At 46.6% G+C, this 17,296-nt stretch overlaps 1 long non-coding RNA gene across 2 annotated transcripts; it reads right to left on the reverse strand.

Moving 5' to 3' along the window:
- Positions 1 to 2,333: 2,333 nt before the first annotated feature.
- LOC113882939 lies at positions 2,334 to 16,645 on the reverse strand. Of its 2 annotated transcripts, none has more exons than XR_003508494.1 (4): positions 15,756 to 16,645; positions 4,125 to 4,244; positions 3,268 to 3,369; positions 2,334 to 2,573 (listed from the first exon to the last, which is right to left on the reverse strand). It is a non-coding gene; the product is annotated as an uncharacterized LOC113882939 (long non-coding RNA). The 2 variants fall into 2 exon arrangements; XR_003508493.1 differs by lacking the exon at positions 15,756 to 16,645 and adding an exon at positions 8,350 to 10,114.
- Positions 16,646 to 17,296: the final 651 nt, after the last annotated feature.

Raw genomic sequence — 17,296 nt, forward strand, 5'->3', positions numbered from 1 at the left:
TTACAGAAGATAGGGTCTAATTCCCCTCCTTTTCTTCACTTTAGAATCTTTCTTCTAATGAATGGAATCCAGAGGAAGTGATGCTGTTTGATTTCTGAGGCTGGGTTAGAAAATGTGACGTCTTCCGCCTCTCCCTCTCTCTCTCTCTCTCTCTCACTCTCTTGGAAGCCTGGGCCTCCTAGAAAGGCCACGCATGTGTTTCAGTCAACAACCCAGAGTCTCAACCCAGAGCCAGCATCAGGGAGGGTGGGAGGGAGGGAGGAAGGAGCCTTCACATGCTTTCCGTTCCCAGAGTCCACACCCAACCAGCTGACAAGTCGAAGAGGGATGAGCTATCTCCAAGTCCTCCCCATACTGCAGATTCTTGAGATATTAGTGATCTATTAGTGCACAACAAATTACCCCATAACTTTGTGGCTTGAAACACCTATTTTTCCACAGCATCTGTAGATCAGGGGTTTGGGCATGGCTTGGCTGAGTTCTCTGTGTCAGAGTCTTTCAAGGGCTGTGATCAAGACATTGGCTGGCATCGTGAGGTGCCACTGGGGAGGCTACACCTCCAAGCTCGTTCAGGGGGTTGCTAGCAAGACTTGGTTCCTTGAAGCCTATGGAATTATTGCCTTCAGTTCCTGGACAGGCGGGCTTCACGTCACGTGGTGGCTTACTTCGTGCAAGCCAAGAAGGCAACAGAGTGAAAATGGAGCAAGCAACATCACAAGTAGCCTCCCATCATGCTTGCCGTATTCTGTTCGTTAGATGCAAGTCATAGCAGAAAAGGCTTTCACACTAAGCAAAATTAATGTCTTGTTATTTTAATCCACTGAGCCTTGGGATGGTTTGTTACACAGTGTTAGGTAATTAGAAAACACCAAAACACAGGGAGAGGGGAGAACTGAGTAGGAAAACTGTATTTATTGAATATTTGCCATGTATCAGGATCACTTGGCAAGACTGAGGCTTAGACAGGTTCAGGGAGTTGCCAAAGCTATTAATGGCATAAGGAAGATGAAACCAATTCTTTTAGATTCCACAACCTTTTCACTTTTCCACTCCACTTCTTGTCCTTTGAAGAGAAACTATCTCAAACCATTTGAATATCAACTAGTGTTTTACTGATGGCTTTTGTGTTTTCCAAATTCCTAAATTTAACCAGCAGAGACTATTTCTAGGTATACTTCCCCTCTCCCACCCCTTCAATTCTCAATTATGAAGAACTTTTCCTGTTAATCTGTATTTTCCTCAAATTCTGTATTTTATAAAGCTGGCAGGACCAGCCCTCCAACCTTAGCTAGATTTTCCTCCATAAAAACAAGCTTTCTGGAATACTATTGCTTGCCCGTGGTGAGGACATAGATTCCAGGAAGTTGCTTTTAATGCTAAAAAAAGAACATGAGGCAGACATCTGCTTGAACAGAGAAGAATGTAAAATCCAACTGCTCCCACTGCTGGTGTCTCTGTCAGCACCCACAACCCCCTCCAGTCCCGCAAGAGGGGCTTCAGGCTGAACGCATAAAAACTGTGTGCTCACTGATCAGGGACCCAGGATCGGAGGGAGGTAGACTTTTCATTGCAAACCTTTTTGCATGGTATCTGCACACATAGTGTGCATATAAATTACCTTAAAAAAAAAACTGCTTAAAAATTAATCTCAGATGAGAGATTTTTGTTAAGAGAAATGGGGGTATTTATCAGGATGGATTCAGTGATCACTGTACCCTCTCCCCGGAGAAGGCAATGGCACCCCACTCCAGTACTCTTGCCTGGAAAATCCCATGGACGGAGGAGCCTGGAAGGCTGCAGTCCATGGGGTCGCTGAGGGTCGGACACAACTGAGTGACTTCACTTTCACTTTTCACTTTCATGCATTGGAGAAGGAAATGGCAACCCACTCCAGTGTTCTTGCCTGGAGAATCCCAGGGACGGGGGAGCCTGGTGGGCTGCCGTCTATGGGGTCGCACAGAGTCAGACACGACTGAAATGACTTAGCAGCAGCAGCAGTACCCTCTCCCAGGGCCTGCTTCTGGGCCACCACATGTGTGATTAAGACCATACTGAAAGCTTCCAAAGTGAGCTCAGGCCTGGGAACACAGCAGAGATGGAAAGAGCGTAGAAATGTTCTCATCAGAGTCTCCTGCCTGTTGAGGAGACAAGGAAGGTTTTTCCAAAAGCAGTGTTGCATTAAGGGAGACCTCTCCCAGGGCCCAAGAGTGGACTCTTGTCTAACACTCGGAAATGAATTATCCGAGGAGACACTCGAGTTAATAAAACACAAGACTTTATTGGGAAGGGACACCTGGGCAGAGAGCTAGAGGGTAAGGGAACCCAGGAGAGCTGCTCTGCCACGTGGCTCGAAGTCTTGGGTTTTATGGTGATAGGATTACTTTCCGGGTTGTCTTTGGCCAGTTATTCTGACTCAGGGTTCTTCCTGGGGGCTCACACACTGCTCAGCCAAGATGGATGCCAGGGAGAAGGATTCTGGGAGGTGGTAGGACATGTGGTGTCTCCTTTTGACCTTTCCCAAGTTCTTTCAGCTGATGATGGCTTGTTAGGTCCATGTTCTTTACTAAGACCTCCTGTCATAAAATAACGCACGCAAATGGTTACTATGGTGCCTGGCCTGGGTGGGTGGCTTCAGTCAGTATGTTTCTCCTAAGAGGAGCAGATAATTCACAGCCATACCCTAGATGCTCAGGGGTTGAATGATAATCTGAAAGAGGAGTCAAATCAAAGGATGGTCCCATTCTTTTACAGTCTAAGTCATAATGACATTAATGATAATGAGACTTACTATTGTGAGGGCTTAGTCCATTAACATTTAATTAAATTAATGATAAGATTGGAATTAGATCTACCATTTTATTATTTGTTATCTGTTTCTTGGTTTTCTGTTCCTCTCTTCCCCTCTCCCTCCTAGTTTAGACTATTTAAAATATATTTTAGAATTATTTTATGTACATCTTGGCCTTTTAACTAGAACTATTTACATCATTTTTAAAGGTTACACTAGGGATTACACTCTACATCCTTGATTTTTCACACTGTTATTATTGTACCATTTCATATAAAAATGCAGAAAATTTGCAGCTGTATTGTTCCATTTATCCCTCATACTACTCCACGCACAGCACTTTTCACTGTTGCTGCCGTGTGCATTACAACTACATACCTGTAATCTGTCAGCAATATTATAATTTCTTTTTAAAGAGTCATAAATATTTCAAAGAAATGGAGAGAAAAAACAGTTTTATATATTACCCAGATATTTACCACTGCTAATGTTCTTTAATCCTTCCAGGCAGTTCAAGTTTCCCTCTGGTATAGCTTCCGTTCAGCCTGAAGAAATTGCTTTGTCTTTCTTCCAGTGAAGCTCTGTAGGCAATGTAAAAGAACATCTACTTTGCCTTCTACTTTACAGGATATATTTACTGGATATAGAATTTTGAGCTGACAGTTCTTTCTCTTGACACTTTAAAGATGTTTTTCCACTATTTTCTAGCCTCCATGTTTTCTCTTAAAAACTTGGTGGATGTTAAAATTATTGCTGTCCAGTATGCCATGTGTTGTTCTCTGGCACGTGAAATTCTCTTTTGAATTTCTCTTTATGTCCAGTTTTAACTCTAACGAACCTAGATGTGATATTCTTTGCCTTTGTCCTACGTGGGCTACTCTAGGGTAAATCTCCAAATTTATGTCTTTTACTAAATATAGAAAATTTTCAGTCATTATTTCTTCAAATATTTTTTGAAATATTCTTTCTTTCTTCTTCCTCTGAGACATTTATACAAGAATTTTTGATATTGCCCTAGAGATCCTGGAGACTTTGTTCATGTTTTAAAATCTTTTTTTTTCCCCCTCTCTTTCTTCTTCAGATTAGATCATTTCTATTGGTATACCCTTACATTCACTGACTTTTTTCTGTCATCTCTATTTATATTAGTCCTGAGAGTTAGATTTCTCATTATTGGAAAATGAACATACAAATAAGCAAGAGAGGAAGGCTAAAATGAACAGGTTGATTCCTGTCACACTGAATTAGTGTTGGACATCAGTAGAAACTCATTTATTAGGATGATGGGAAACAGAGAGAAATAGATGTGTTCACAAAAGTTAGTGTACATACATACATTCCCAAATCTATTCACTGACTTAGAAACAATGACATCCTCATAGCAATGAGTGCACCTCGTGTCCAGATCTTGGTTTGAAAGGAACAGGACCCCTTGGAGAAATGGTTCATTCCAGGCCTAAGGCAGAAGAAATAAAAGATGAAGTTCTGAGCATCTTGTGAAATAAGGAAGTGCTCAAAAAAAAAAAAAAAAAATTATGGGGGCTTCCCAAAAGACACAAGACCCTGGAAGGGCTCCTAATACATTAGTTTTGAATTATATCCCAACTAACAAAATAAATATGCTTTGTCCCATAGTAATATAAATCAGTTGCTGACTAAATAAATGGGTGGAGGATGAGACAATTTCTCCCTCCTAAGAATTCCAACTAATCAGTGTAGAACAAAAGAAGAAAACGGAAAACCACCGTGAGACATTTCAGTAACAACGGTTGCAGGCAAGATTCAGCAACGAACGCTGAAAAAAATGGGTGAAGGCTTAAGAAAACACAGGGTGTGCCTTCAAAATATCTTCTTCAAATATTTATTAATTCCTGTAGTGGAATATGTTCACAAATTCTTAAACACTTCTCCCGCCAGGAAGGGGACTTTAATTTTTCTCTCTCTGAGTATGGGCTGGATGTAGACTCTCGGTTAACAAACAGTTTAAAATGAGAAAAAGATTAACAGTATAGCGGAGAAACCTTCAGGCAGCCCTAGAACAAATTGCTCAAAGTCAACATCACCAGTAATAAGACACATTGGCACCACGTACCCTCTGAAATGATACAGTGAGGACATGTCACCTCGGCGGTAGTCCTTCCCAAGTTGTTATTTAGTCGCTGTCATGTCTGACTCTTTTGCAACCCCATTGACTGTAGCCCAGCAGGCTCCTCTGTCCATGGGATTTCCCAGTTAAGAATACTGGAGTGGGATGCCATTTCCTTCTCCAAGGAATCTCCCCAACCCAGGGATCAAACTTGTATCGCCTACATTGGCAGGCAGATTTTTTACCACTGAGCCACCAGGGAAGCCCCAGGCCTCCCTAGGATCTAATCCTGAGAAAGTTTTAGACTAATCCAAATTGCAGGAAATTCTGCAAAATATCAGACCAGCACTCCTACACAGTGTCAAGGTCATGAAAGACAAGGAGAGAGTAGGAGTCTACCACAGATTGGAGGTAACTAAGGTAAATGTGAAGATTAATGCAATGTGGTGTCTTGAATTGGATCCTAGAACAGAAAAGGAGCGTTAGTAGAAAATTGAGATAAACCTTCCCTTTAAAATGTATAACTTCTTGAGCATCAGGACAGAGTTATTCAACTCCCAGGCCTTAACGTAAAGCTTTCAACACTGACTTTTGATGTGTTCAAGTCAGACATACCGATAATAATAACAGTGCCATTTATTGCCTCTTAATGGAGGCCAGATACTCAGCTCAGGATTTTACATACAGTGTACCATTTAATCCTCCAAACAGCATCATCAATATCATCAACTCCATTTTACAGGTGAGATGTTGAGCACAAAGCAGGATAGTAATTTGCCCAAGGTCACACAGCTAGTAATTGCAGGAACCAAGATGTGAACTCAAGGAGTTTGGCTTCAGCCCTCAGACGCTTTAACTACTATGCTTGGTCTGTGGGAGTGTTTACTAAATTATTGCCTTGAGGAATTAGGAAACTCCATTACAGGGATACTGTGAATCATCCAAATAAGAACCATAAAATATTGGAGGAAGAAGTGTTTATATAATTCTTTCTGAAGCAGCAAAATCTATACCCTTGTTTTCCAAGCTTTAGTCTTCCTCCAGCCAGCTCCCCGATTTCTGCCATGGCTGACATAACCTGTGCTCTTAGTCACTTAATATCTTTTAAATTGACTCAATTGTTTTTGCTTAAGTAAATTATTCAAAAAGGAAAGTGACCTCATGCCGCTATTGTAAATGGAAAAGCAGTATCATTTACCTTAAGTAAATGGTAACCTAAAAATAAATACCATAGAAACAAAACAATCTCGATAGATTACAGTTAGATACTGGCGCTTGCCAAGGGCCTGAGCCTGAATGAGTTGTGCTCTCTCTTTGCTAAAACAAGGAAGATTTAACGAATGTTGGAGACCTGTCCATGGCAGACCAGCACCTAAAGGTAAGCAGAATTACCAAAAAAACTGAAGTCTTCTTTGTCATTTTGGAATTCAGTGACAGAGACCCCACAGAAACTTAAACAAAGTAGAAACTATTGGTGTCTCACACAAAAGCCCACAGGCAGGAGGACTGGCCAGTATGGCACCCAACAGCGCTGAGAAGAAGCATGCGCCAGCTTGTGGTCCCATCAGGGCAGCCTACACAACCACTTCAAGGACCAAGATTGCTGTTGCAATACCAGCCATCACTTCTGCTCTCCAGGGAACAAGAAGGAAAAGGGAATACCTCTTTGAGAATACGTCTCCACTTTCGCTTGCATCTCATTGGCTAGAACTTATTTACATAGACTGGGAGACAGGGAAATGTAGTTTTTATTTTGGGGCAGCCAAGTATCTAACTTCAAAAAAAGGAATGGGAATTCTATTATTAGAGGAAAAGGGGGAAATGGATAGAGAGTAGCAATGTCTGTGATTTTATGAGTCTCCATGCCCCACCTATTTTCTTCCAGGACTCGTCTTAGGAGAATCACCTAAGTGATTCCAGCCCAGGCCTTCAGCTGACCTCTCCACTTGCTTCTGAGGTTGACCTTGACCCTGCTGCTCCTTTGCCCATCTTCTGAGCTAAGGAAAGTACTTCTCTCCCCCTACTAAGGTTACATTTTGTTATTAGGCACCTTAAAGCTGCCCTGCCTCTGAGCCCATCTCTTACAGGGCTCCCGTGCTAAGTGGGCTGTGAGAGGAGCGCTGCTCAGGGCGTCACCAGATCTGGGGTGCTTTCTGGCTGCCCCTCTCTGGCTGTGCTGCCATCCCTGATTCACGCTCAGAAACGTTTCATCACTGAAAGTGACGCTGCAGAGCCAGAGGCAGAGTTCCTGGCCGTGGGCTGGAAGAATCCATGGCCCCAGACTGAGCTGTGGGCTCTGATAACTCTGCCCTGAAACTTGAGAAGTTTCACACATTATAGGAAAGTTACACCACCTCCAACACAAAGACATACACAAAAGGCCTTCTCAACACGAAGACAGAGACAAAACTTGCCAAGGATGGTGTTGGCAACCACTAGCAAGTTGGAGATGGAAATCCTCTTATATCAAATGACCTTCAATTATAGTCTGAAGAGGAAAGATGTGACCTGACCAGGGAAAGGAGGGAAGTTACGGGCACTGCCATTGACAGCCTCAGAGATGAGTCACAGATGCTGGGGTTACCATCCACCTGGACCACTGAGACCAGGACCACCACTCCAGGCAGGGTTGAGATCATAGGGTTTTAGAGCAGAAGGCCATCTGAAGACTCCCTGGCCCTATAAGTCTCCACATTTCCAAAATCAAAGACATTTTTTAAAAAGCATCAACCCAACAGACTTTTGTTTTAATAGTTCTGTGACAATTAAGTTGTACAAATTAATAATTAAATCACGTTTCTTGTATTTTGTACCTAAGACCCATATCTGCTGGTCAGAGGGCCTGGTGAGCATGGGAAAAATGATAAGACCAAGCTGAGCTTCCAGATGCTTGACATTTGCCTCCCACACAGGCTCAAGCTGCAGAAAAACCCATCGCTTTAGGTGGGAGGTTGAAAAACACCAGGAAAGAACTGGTAAGCCAACCCCACTCTTGGCATCTTTGCTGGTCTCCAGGCTCCTACCAGGTTGAAAAGAGCTAAACCTCACAGTCAATCTCTTCAACTTACTGGTGGGAAAACTGAGCCCAGGAGGGGAAATAGCTCAGCCAAAGTCACCCAGTTACAGATGGTGAGCCATGTCGCACACCTCCTGACTCATGACCACTGTCCTGCCCACTTCTATACCCTCCCAATTGCTCAATCCCCAAACTCCAGCCAAGAGTCTCAGAGCACAGTGTGGGAACCAGCTTAGCAGAGTCACAGGGAAGAGAGGGGTTGCTCCCAAAGAAAGGTGAATCATCCACACCCAAGTGTACAAAGTAGCAGGGACGCCTGGATCAGAAAGCCAAGCCTGTGCCAGAATGCCACGGATGCCATAAACAAAGCAGCCAAACGTGCCAGACTCGTTGTGATTACCCAGCAGGCTGACGGTGTATCTGAAGGCTGCAGTCTGTGACGGGTCCCAGGACACTCACCTGGCTTCTTAGATGGCTTCTTAGATGATCTTGTGCCAGTGATAAGAGAAAGCATTGTTTTCCCCAAACACTATCCAGATCTAACTCAGGAACAGACCACCCAGAAAGTAGTTGAAACCTGTCATGCCTAATAGGAGAATAAATTGCGATATGTTTGTATTCCCAGGGCCTGATGAAGTCACTGAGTCTCTCAGATAAAGTGTCAAACCAGCCTGCGACACCAGCCGAGAAACCAAATGTTAGCCCAGTTTTCTGAGTAGCCGTGCAGCCTTGAGCTGGCTCGCGGGGGTCCTCAGTGCCTCAATCGTAAGTGGGAAGGTTTGTCCCTGTAGTGGTTTGCTAGGACTGCCAAGACAAAGTAACCACAGATGGGGATTTAAACAACAGAAATGTATTCTCTGTTTGTTCTCAAGGCTGAACGTCCAAGGTCAAGGTATCAACTGAGTCGGTTCATTTTAACGGCTGTGAGACAATTTCTGTTCCTTGCCTCTCCCCTAGCTTCTGGCGGTTTGCTGGCAAATTTTGATGTTTCTCCCCTTGTAAATGCATCACTCTGACCTCTGCCTTCATCTTCACATAGCATTCTTCGTGTTGTGTGTGTGTGTATGTGAATCTGTCTCCAGTTTCCTTTTTTGGTAAGAGCATCAGTCATTTGTATAAGGAGTCCACCCTAGTGACCTCAACCTAATTCATTACATCTGTAATGACTCCATTTCCAAAGGAGGTCATGTTCTGTGGTGCCGGGAAGTAGGACTTCAACATATGAATTAGGGGAGGACCCAACCCAACCCAGAACCGTCCACAGCCCCCCATCTCAGTACCAACTGTAAGGGTCACAGAAGGCCTCGCATGTGAAAGCACCTAGAGGCAGATAAGGCCAACAGGATGGAGAAGTCTGTGTGGTCCCTTCGGGCTGTGGGGGCCACTGAGATGTGGCTGTAACTCTGAGAAGCAGAAACCTGGAAGTCCAAGGGTTTCCTGGCTACTCTGGACAACTCGGCAGACAGGTGGTGGCCGTGTTTCCATAAAGGCTTGGTATAAAAAGGCAAACCCAGGCAAGCATTTTCACAGAGGCAGGGCCTCTCGGCTGGTCTGTGACTGAGGAAACTTTGGTTTCTTTTCTGCTCCATCCAAGGGTCTGCTGCCATCCGCAGCAAATTTGCTCTAAGTGGGACTGCCTTTCCTCCATCCCACTCATGTTAGAACTGAAACAGAAAGAACTGAGGCTAAAACTCAATGCCCTACATGGTTTGGGGTGAGTGGACAGAATGTTGCCATTTCCTATTGCCGTGTGTAAATAAGCACTGATCACTCTGTAGGAAGCAGCAGATTTCCACACAAGACGAGAATCACCAGCCCCGCGGAGCTGCCCCTGTTCACCTTGCCAGCTGCCTGGGCCACCCTCTCCTCCACCCATGCTCCCTCCATCCTATGGCACAAAGAATTGGAGTAATTCATCCAAGGCCCCTCAGGTAAGTAGCAGAAACAGCATTCAGACCCAGTCGGTCTGGCTCCGAAACACCATAATTCCTCATGTCAGACTGAAGCTGGACCACTACCCAGACCAAAGGCTCAGATGCACGATGTGGTATTGACTCTGGAGACAAGCTTGGCCCGGGGGGCGAGTAGAATTTTCCACATTGTGCTTTAGAGTTTTTCACCTAAGTGTCTTGAAGAAGGGAGGCCAGTGGTGGATGCAAAGTCTGGACCATCTGGAGTGAGAGGGAGCCTTCATGTCCCCTTCCCTTGGGGAGGCCTAAGTAGTTTTTTTCATTAATTGATTGAACCTATTGGAAAACATATCAAGCATACAGACAAGGGTAGAGTATTAAAATGTACATACTATTTGGCTTTATCAAATTTAACACTAAGCCATTTTTGCTTCAGATGTTTTACTTTTAAGAAATAAAACAGGAGATGAGTTGAAGTTTCCTGCACATTGTTCCCCTTTCTTCAGAAGAAACCACCATCATAAGGTTGTGTTATCATTCCCATGAGTATTTTATACTCTTAATACCCACGTGTGCATCCATACATATCTTACAGTACTGATTTTCAGGTCCTAAAACTTTTTCCCAGTGAAATCATACTGGACATTCCTTACTCACTTCTTTCCACTCCACCATTTGCCTTTGCTTATATCGTGTTGATCCCTGTGGCTGCAGTTCATTCATTTTAACTTCTATAAAAATATGCCACAATTTTAAAAATTAATTTTCTGGTTGCTTTGCATTTTTTTTAATGTTAGGAATGACCTTGTAAGAAGATTCTTGTACCAATGAGGCTCTCACGCTCTTCTGAAGCATAATCTTAGAAGTAGAATGCCTGAGTCATGGGGGAGGAGCATCTTCAAGTCTTCAGACAGTCACTAGACTTCCCTCCAAAGTGGTTCTACCGATGTATCCTCCCATCTGTAGAACTTTGAACTCTCCACATAGTTGCCTACACTTGGTATCATCAACCTTTAAATTTTTTGCCAAGCAAAATGAAATGGTATCTCCCTGAGATTTTAATTTGCATTTTCTTTTACTAGCAGTGAGATGCAGCATCTTTTCATGGCTTTATTTTATGGGCATGAGTCTTTGGGTGTCTCCCCTAGTGAGCTTCAAGGGGAAGTGCAGAGTAGCCAGAGCTTAGATCTCGGGCCTGGTGCTTGTTAACTCTAGAAGCTCTCCTGACTCCTGGGTAAGAAATTCACTGTTGCCTGAATAGCCTGGAGTGCCTTGTGAAGGGTGAAGGGAGAGAGTAACGGAAGAAGTGGCCTGTTTTACCCTAGATCAGATCAAATCAGATCAGTCGCTCAGTCGTGTCCGACTCTTTGCGACCCCATGAATCGCAGCACGCCAGGTCTCCCTGTCTATCACCAACTCCCGGAATTCACTGAGACTCACGTCCATCGAGTCAGTGATGCCATCCAGCCATCTCATCCTCTGTCGTCCCCTTCTCCTTCTGCCCCCAATCCCTCCCAGCATCAGAGTCTTTTCCAATGAGTCAACTCGTCACATGAGGTGGCCAAAGTACTGGAGTTTCAGCTTCAGCATCATTCCTTCCAAGGAAATCCCAGGGCTGATCTCCTTCAGAATGGACTGGTTGGATCTCCTTGCAGTCCAAGGGACTCTCAAGAGTCTTCTCCAACACCACAGTTCAAAAGCATCAATTCTTTGGCACTCAGCCTTCTTCACAGTCCAACTCTCACATCCATACATGACCACAGGAAAAACCATAGCCTTGACTAGACGGACCTTTGTTGGCAAAGTAATGTCTCTGCTTTTCAATATGCTATCTAGGTTGGTCGTAACTTTCCTTCCAAGGAGTAAGCGTCTTTTAATTTCATGGATGCAGTCACCATCTGTAGTGATTTTGGAGCCCAGAAAAATAAAGTCTGACACTGTTTCCACTGTTTCCCCATCTATTTCCCATGAAGCGATGGGACCGGATGCCATGATCTTCGTTTTCTGAATGTTGAGCTTTAAGCCAACTTTTTCACTCTCCACTTTTACTTTCATCAAGAGGCTCTTGAGTTCCTCTTCACTTTCTGCCATAAGGGTGGTGTCATCTGCAGATCTGAGGTTACTGATATTTCTCCCAGCAATCTTGATTCCAGTTTGTGTTTCTTCCAGTCCAGTGTTTCTCATGATGTACTCTGCTTATAAGTTAAATAAGCAGGGTGACGATATACAGCCTTGACGAACTCCTTTTTCTATTTGGAACCAGTCTGTTGTTCCATGTCCAGTTCTAACTGTTGCTTCCTGACCTGCATACAAGTTTCTCAAGAGGCAGGTCAGGTGGTCTGGTATTCCCATTCTTGAAGAATTGTCCACAGTTTATTGTGATCCACACAGTCAAAGGCTTTGGCATAGTCAATAAAGCAGAAATAGATGTTTTTCTGGAACTCTCTTGCTTTTTCTATGATGCAGCAGATGTTGGCAATTTGATCTCTGGTTCCTCTGCCTTTTCTAAAACCAGCTTGAACATCAGGAAGTTCACGGTTCACATATTGCCGAAGCCTGGCTTGGAGAATTTTGAGCATTACTTTACTAGCATGTGAGATGAGTGCAATTGTGCAGTAGTTTGAGCATTCTTTGGCATTGCCTTTCTTTGGGATTGGAATGAAAACTGACCTTTTCCAGTTCTGTGGCCACTGCTGAGTTTTCCAAATTTGCTGGTATATTGGGTGCAGCACTTTCACAGCATCATCTTTCAGGATTTGGAATAGCTCAACTGGAATTCCATCACCTCCACTAGCTTTGTTCGTAGTGATGCTTTCTAAGGACCATTTGACTTCACATTCCAGGATGTCTGGCTCTAGGTCAGTGATCACACCTATCCGTCTACTAAACAACTGGAGTCCGGCACAGCACCCCGGTTGGTGACTTACTGTATGACTGCCACAGGGCCAGTCCAGGACGGCAGGTGCCCTCTTCTCTACAGAAGCCTTCCGGGGAGGATGTGAGCAAGAGAAAAGGTAAGATCAAGAGACAACTGCCCTCATAAACCACAAGGTCATATTGTACAGCCCGGGAACTGCCCTGATCGTTCTGTGACAACCATAATGGAAACGAACATGAAAAAGGGACTCAGAGGGCGAGACTGAAATGAATGAAAGTCACTCAGTCATGTCTGACCCTTTGCGACCCCATGGACTGTAGCCCGCCAGGCTCCTTGGTCCATGGAATTCTCCAGGCCAGAATGCTGGAGTGGGTAGCTGATCCCAGGGCTGATGGATGTTTAATTTTGTCCCATAGATTTGGCAACACACAGGTCCTGGGAGAGCTCCACAAGGCAGTGCCGAGAGAGCATGTTCAGGGTCAGGGTCAGGGTCAGAGACCCACCCGGAGTGAGCTGAGGGACCCGAAGGGTGTGCAGATGCGTCTCTTGACAAGCTCAACTGCGAATGAGAGCAGAAGGGCAAGGAGTTGAGGAAAGGTTTTCTTTCACAAAGAGACAAAGCATTTAGATCCGAGAGAAAGAGATGCAAGGATGGAGCTGTGAACTACTGGAGTGAGGCTTCGGGTGAGCCACCATCCACCGTCACAGGAGGTGGGGGAGGTCGTGTAGATGAGGCTGGAAGGCTTGGAGGCCAGTGCCCATCTGATGGCTGTTCTGCCCTCTTCTTGGGGCAGGATGCTTGGTCATCAGATGCTCAGGTAGGGGGTCACATAGGAAAGTTGAGACTGAAGCCAGCTTGAAACAGTCCTGGAGAACAGGAGGGTGAGCTTGTTAAAGTCTGCCACCTCCCTGTCGCCACCTTGCGAACGCCTGTTCTAATTCTGCTGTCCTGACTGTGCTTGGATGCTCAGGAGGGCAACAGATGAGGAAGCCACGAAGTAAGGCAACCCTGCACTCAACTTGGAAGTCCCTGAGACACTGAAGAGAGAGGAGAACTATCTCCCTCAGAGCTGCAGGCCACCTCTGAATAAGAGGCAAGGTCAGGACTTGAAGCAAGGACCCAGGAGTGGCCAGTGTTTCTGCGTGAAGATGCCTTCATGCCATAGGGAAGACATGGAAGGATCAAGGACCAATGATGACAGGCTTGATTCAATAATTCAGTGGTTTGCTTTCTCTTGATTCCACAAGTAAACATTTTTAATGTGTTCTCTTTTTCCATCAACTGAGTATATAGTATGGCAGAAGAAAAAAAAGTGGCTGATATTTTTTGGTTAATTACTAACACTTCTCTCCTGATTTCTCTTTATTGCTTAAAAAATTAATGTTGACTTAAATATTTTTCACTACCTCTCTGTTTAAAGTTTTCTCATCCCCTCGCTAACTGTCAGGAGAGACGGAGCAGCGGTTTAAAATTTTTTTCTTTTTCATCCCCATTTAACAGACAAAGAAGCTGGGGCCCTGCAGGAGATGTGATTTGCAAAGACTACCCAGCTTGTGAAGGGCAGGGTTTCAGCTACAGGCTATCATCTCTGGCTCGCAGGGCTGGGATCCGACTGATGAGGGACTGGGAGTTCCAGCGCTGGCAGACAGGATACCCGGTGACTCCTTGGGCGCCCTCTCCTGGTGGTCGGTGTTCGAGCAGGATATCTTCTCCAAAGAGGGCGGCCCTCTCAGGGCAGAAAACTGTGGAAAGCACCTCTGATGCCAGAGAAAACCAGAGGCCTGCCAAGCTCGGCCTCTGCTTAGACGGCACCAGGCCAGAACAGAACTTGGCTTTCACTGAGCCATGAGCAAAGAGCCAAAGAAAACAATGAGGGGACCCACAGCCCCTAGAAGCCAGCCCCCTGCCCCCAGCCCCTCTGCAGACAGCTCTAGTGACTCACTCCTCCGCAGGGAGCGGCCTGGGAGGAAACAGTCCAGGAGCGCATGGGAGAAACTCTATGGACGGACGTCAAACAGGTCCTGGTCTCCAGGAAGGAAAAACACCACTGAAATCACCACGGTTGGCAACGGTGCTGCTCTCCAGGGTCCCAGGGTGTATGGTGAATGGCTCGCAGGAAGGACAGTGAGAGAAGGGGGCACAGGCTCAGCCACACCCAGGAGCCAGCTCCCCGGCCACGGCTGGACAAAGTGTCTGCTGCGACAAGCCTGGGATCGTGGACCGTCAGCCACCACAGGGCCAGGCATGATTAAGATGCTATGGAGAGAATCGTTTAGATTTTGCCTGCGCCAGGCTAACGGTTTTAAGGACCATCATTTTGAACTTCTCACCAAAAGAAGAGTCTGAGGCCTGATTCTCCTCTGTATGAAATGCCATCTTTGCAGCAAATAACAACAACAACAAAAGATAATGAATCAAACAAAGAAACAATGAAGATATTCAAACCCATGCTCTCTTATTGCTAGAGCCACAGAGCTTCAACCCCTGATGCTCAGAATGTTACCTAAACACACGTTTTTGCTTCTCAGTGTTGGCACAGTTAGGAAAGGAGAATGACCGTGCTGGCAGACCAGGCTCCCTCGAAGCTCCCAGGTGGTCAGCTTCTGGCTGGAGAGAGGGGTGTCCAGGGTTGGAGTTCCTGGGATGCAGGGCACTTGGCTGAAACTAAAGGCTCTGCTTTTACTGGGGCACCCAGGGACTGACTCTCTACAGTGTCCAGCACAGGTCCAAAAATTCACTCTTCACTCCCTTGGTCCATGCATTCATTCACCTGCCATCCTACAGGCATGTGCCAATGGCCCTCTTGTGCCTGATACAGAGTTGGGCTCCTGGGTGGATTCAAGAGCAAAGAGATGGTCTCCGCCTTGAGTAACTGCAACGTGATGCAAAACAGGCCACAGAGCTGTGCTGTGGGGACACACGCACACCTCGGGTTCCTGGCCTCCGGCCCCTCTGCCGGGACACCTGCTCCCTCACTTCCTTCGGGTCTCTGCTCACATTCCTCTGTCCCGGAGGGCTTCCCCCATCACACGCCATCACTCCCTGTCCCCTGACCCGGCCTTATCATGGCACTTACTCTTCCTGATCTCGCATGTATTGATGGTCTTGCCCAGAGTGTCGGCTTCATCGAGGCAGAGACCTTGTCCTGCTCTCTTTCGAGTTCTCAGCCCCTATACAGGGCTTCTCACTGACACTGAAAAGTAAATGTTGCGAGGAGAAAGAGCGGGAGGGACGGACACTGCTGTGACTCACCAACCGTGGCACATGTGAGAGGGCTTCCAGCTGGAGGTGTCCTAGGGCCGGGACTTACAGGATTTGCCTGGGGTGGAAAAGAGAGGACCAGACAGCCAAGCAAAGGAAGTGGTACCTACAGGACTAAGGAGGTTGGAAGGAGGCGAGGCTGGGGGCAGGTGGGAATACGGCTGAAGGCCCTTGAGGCCAAAAAGGGGTCACGGCCTCGTCCCTGAGCTGTTGGGAATGATCCAGAGTGATTAAGCAGAGGACAAGAAAGGGACGGGTGTGCTGGGCTGGGGAGAGATGGAAGGAGGCCTGTTGGCCAGGAAGCACTTGATTTCGCAGTTTTCAGGTGGCGCCAGCAGGGAGGCAAGTTCTGGGGAGGGGGCAAGGGGTCCCCAAGTGCAGCCCAGTTGGGGCCTGGAGGGTTTCATGGAGAAGGTAAGCCCGGTACAAGGCTCTGGAGCCCACACCAGATAGTAGGATGGCCGGAAAGGGGAAGAGAGCAGGGCAGGACGCCAGGCCAGCTCCCCATGGCTGACATGCCCACTCCTCCCACCTCTGCCTCCCCGTGATCACCAGCACGTTCACTCCAAACAGTCAGCATGGACTGAGGCTAATTATCCAGCCAGGAAATGCCTGCGTGGACAAGGCCACGTCTCCTGACAGCCCCAGCCCCGCCCGGGCGGCCTTGAGCGTTCCCTGCCTGCTCTCCTCGTCTGGTGCCAGCCCAAGGCCGGGGACTCACCCTAGACACAACTCGGCCCTCACCCTGCTCCGGACCTTCTTAGCTCCACCCTGACCCTCCACAACCCTGGCCCCCTCCCCATGACTGACCCTCCCCACCCTCAGAGGAGGCTTGGGGTTTCAGTCTCTCTGGGACCAGCAGGGCCTGAGCGAGAAGGGATGCAGGGCTGGGCTCCTCCTGCTTCTGCCCTTCAAAGGCCCCGCTTGGCTCCATCTCCCTCTCTGCCCTTCCTTCCACCTGCACTCAGGGAAGGAGGGCAAGGTACACCCACACAGGGCCCCCTGGTGACCCACCAACAAGCCCACGCCAGGCCTTGAGGAGGGAGATGAAGTCCGAAAATTAGCACGTCCAGAGATGCCACCCACCTCGCTCGGGGCTGGGGGAGACACATCATACTTACACAGCACTGCTCCTTATAGCTCCAAAGTCACTTTTTGGTGCAAAAGCATGAAAAATGTATTATGTATGACTTGGTATCACATTTGATATATTTAGATAATTTTTCAGAAATGAAAACTAGCAAAACCTCTCTGGGAAAAGAAATTCCCATTCCCCGCCCTCCCCCCCCCCCCACCACCACCAAACTTTCAGGGTATTTTTGTGCCTTCCTGGCTCTGCTCTGGGGAGGGGAGGAG

The sequence above is a fragment of the Bos indicus x Bos taurus genome, chromosome 24, assembly GCF_003369695.1.
Source record: "Bos indicus x Bos taurus breed Angus x Brahman F1 hybrid chromosome 24, Bos_hybrid_MaternalHap_v2.0, whole genome shotgun sequence".
In the NCBI taxonomy this organism is placed as follows: domain Eukaryota; kingdom Metazoa; phylum Chordata; class Mammalia; order Artiodactyla; family Bovidae; genus Bos; species Bos indicus x Bos taurus.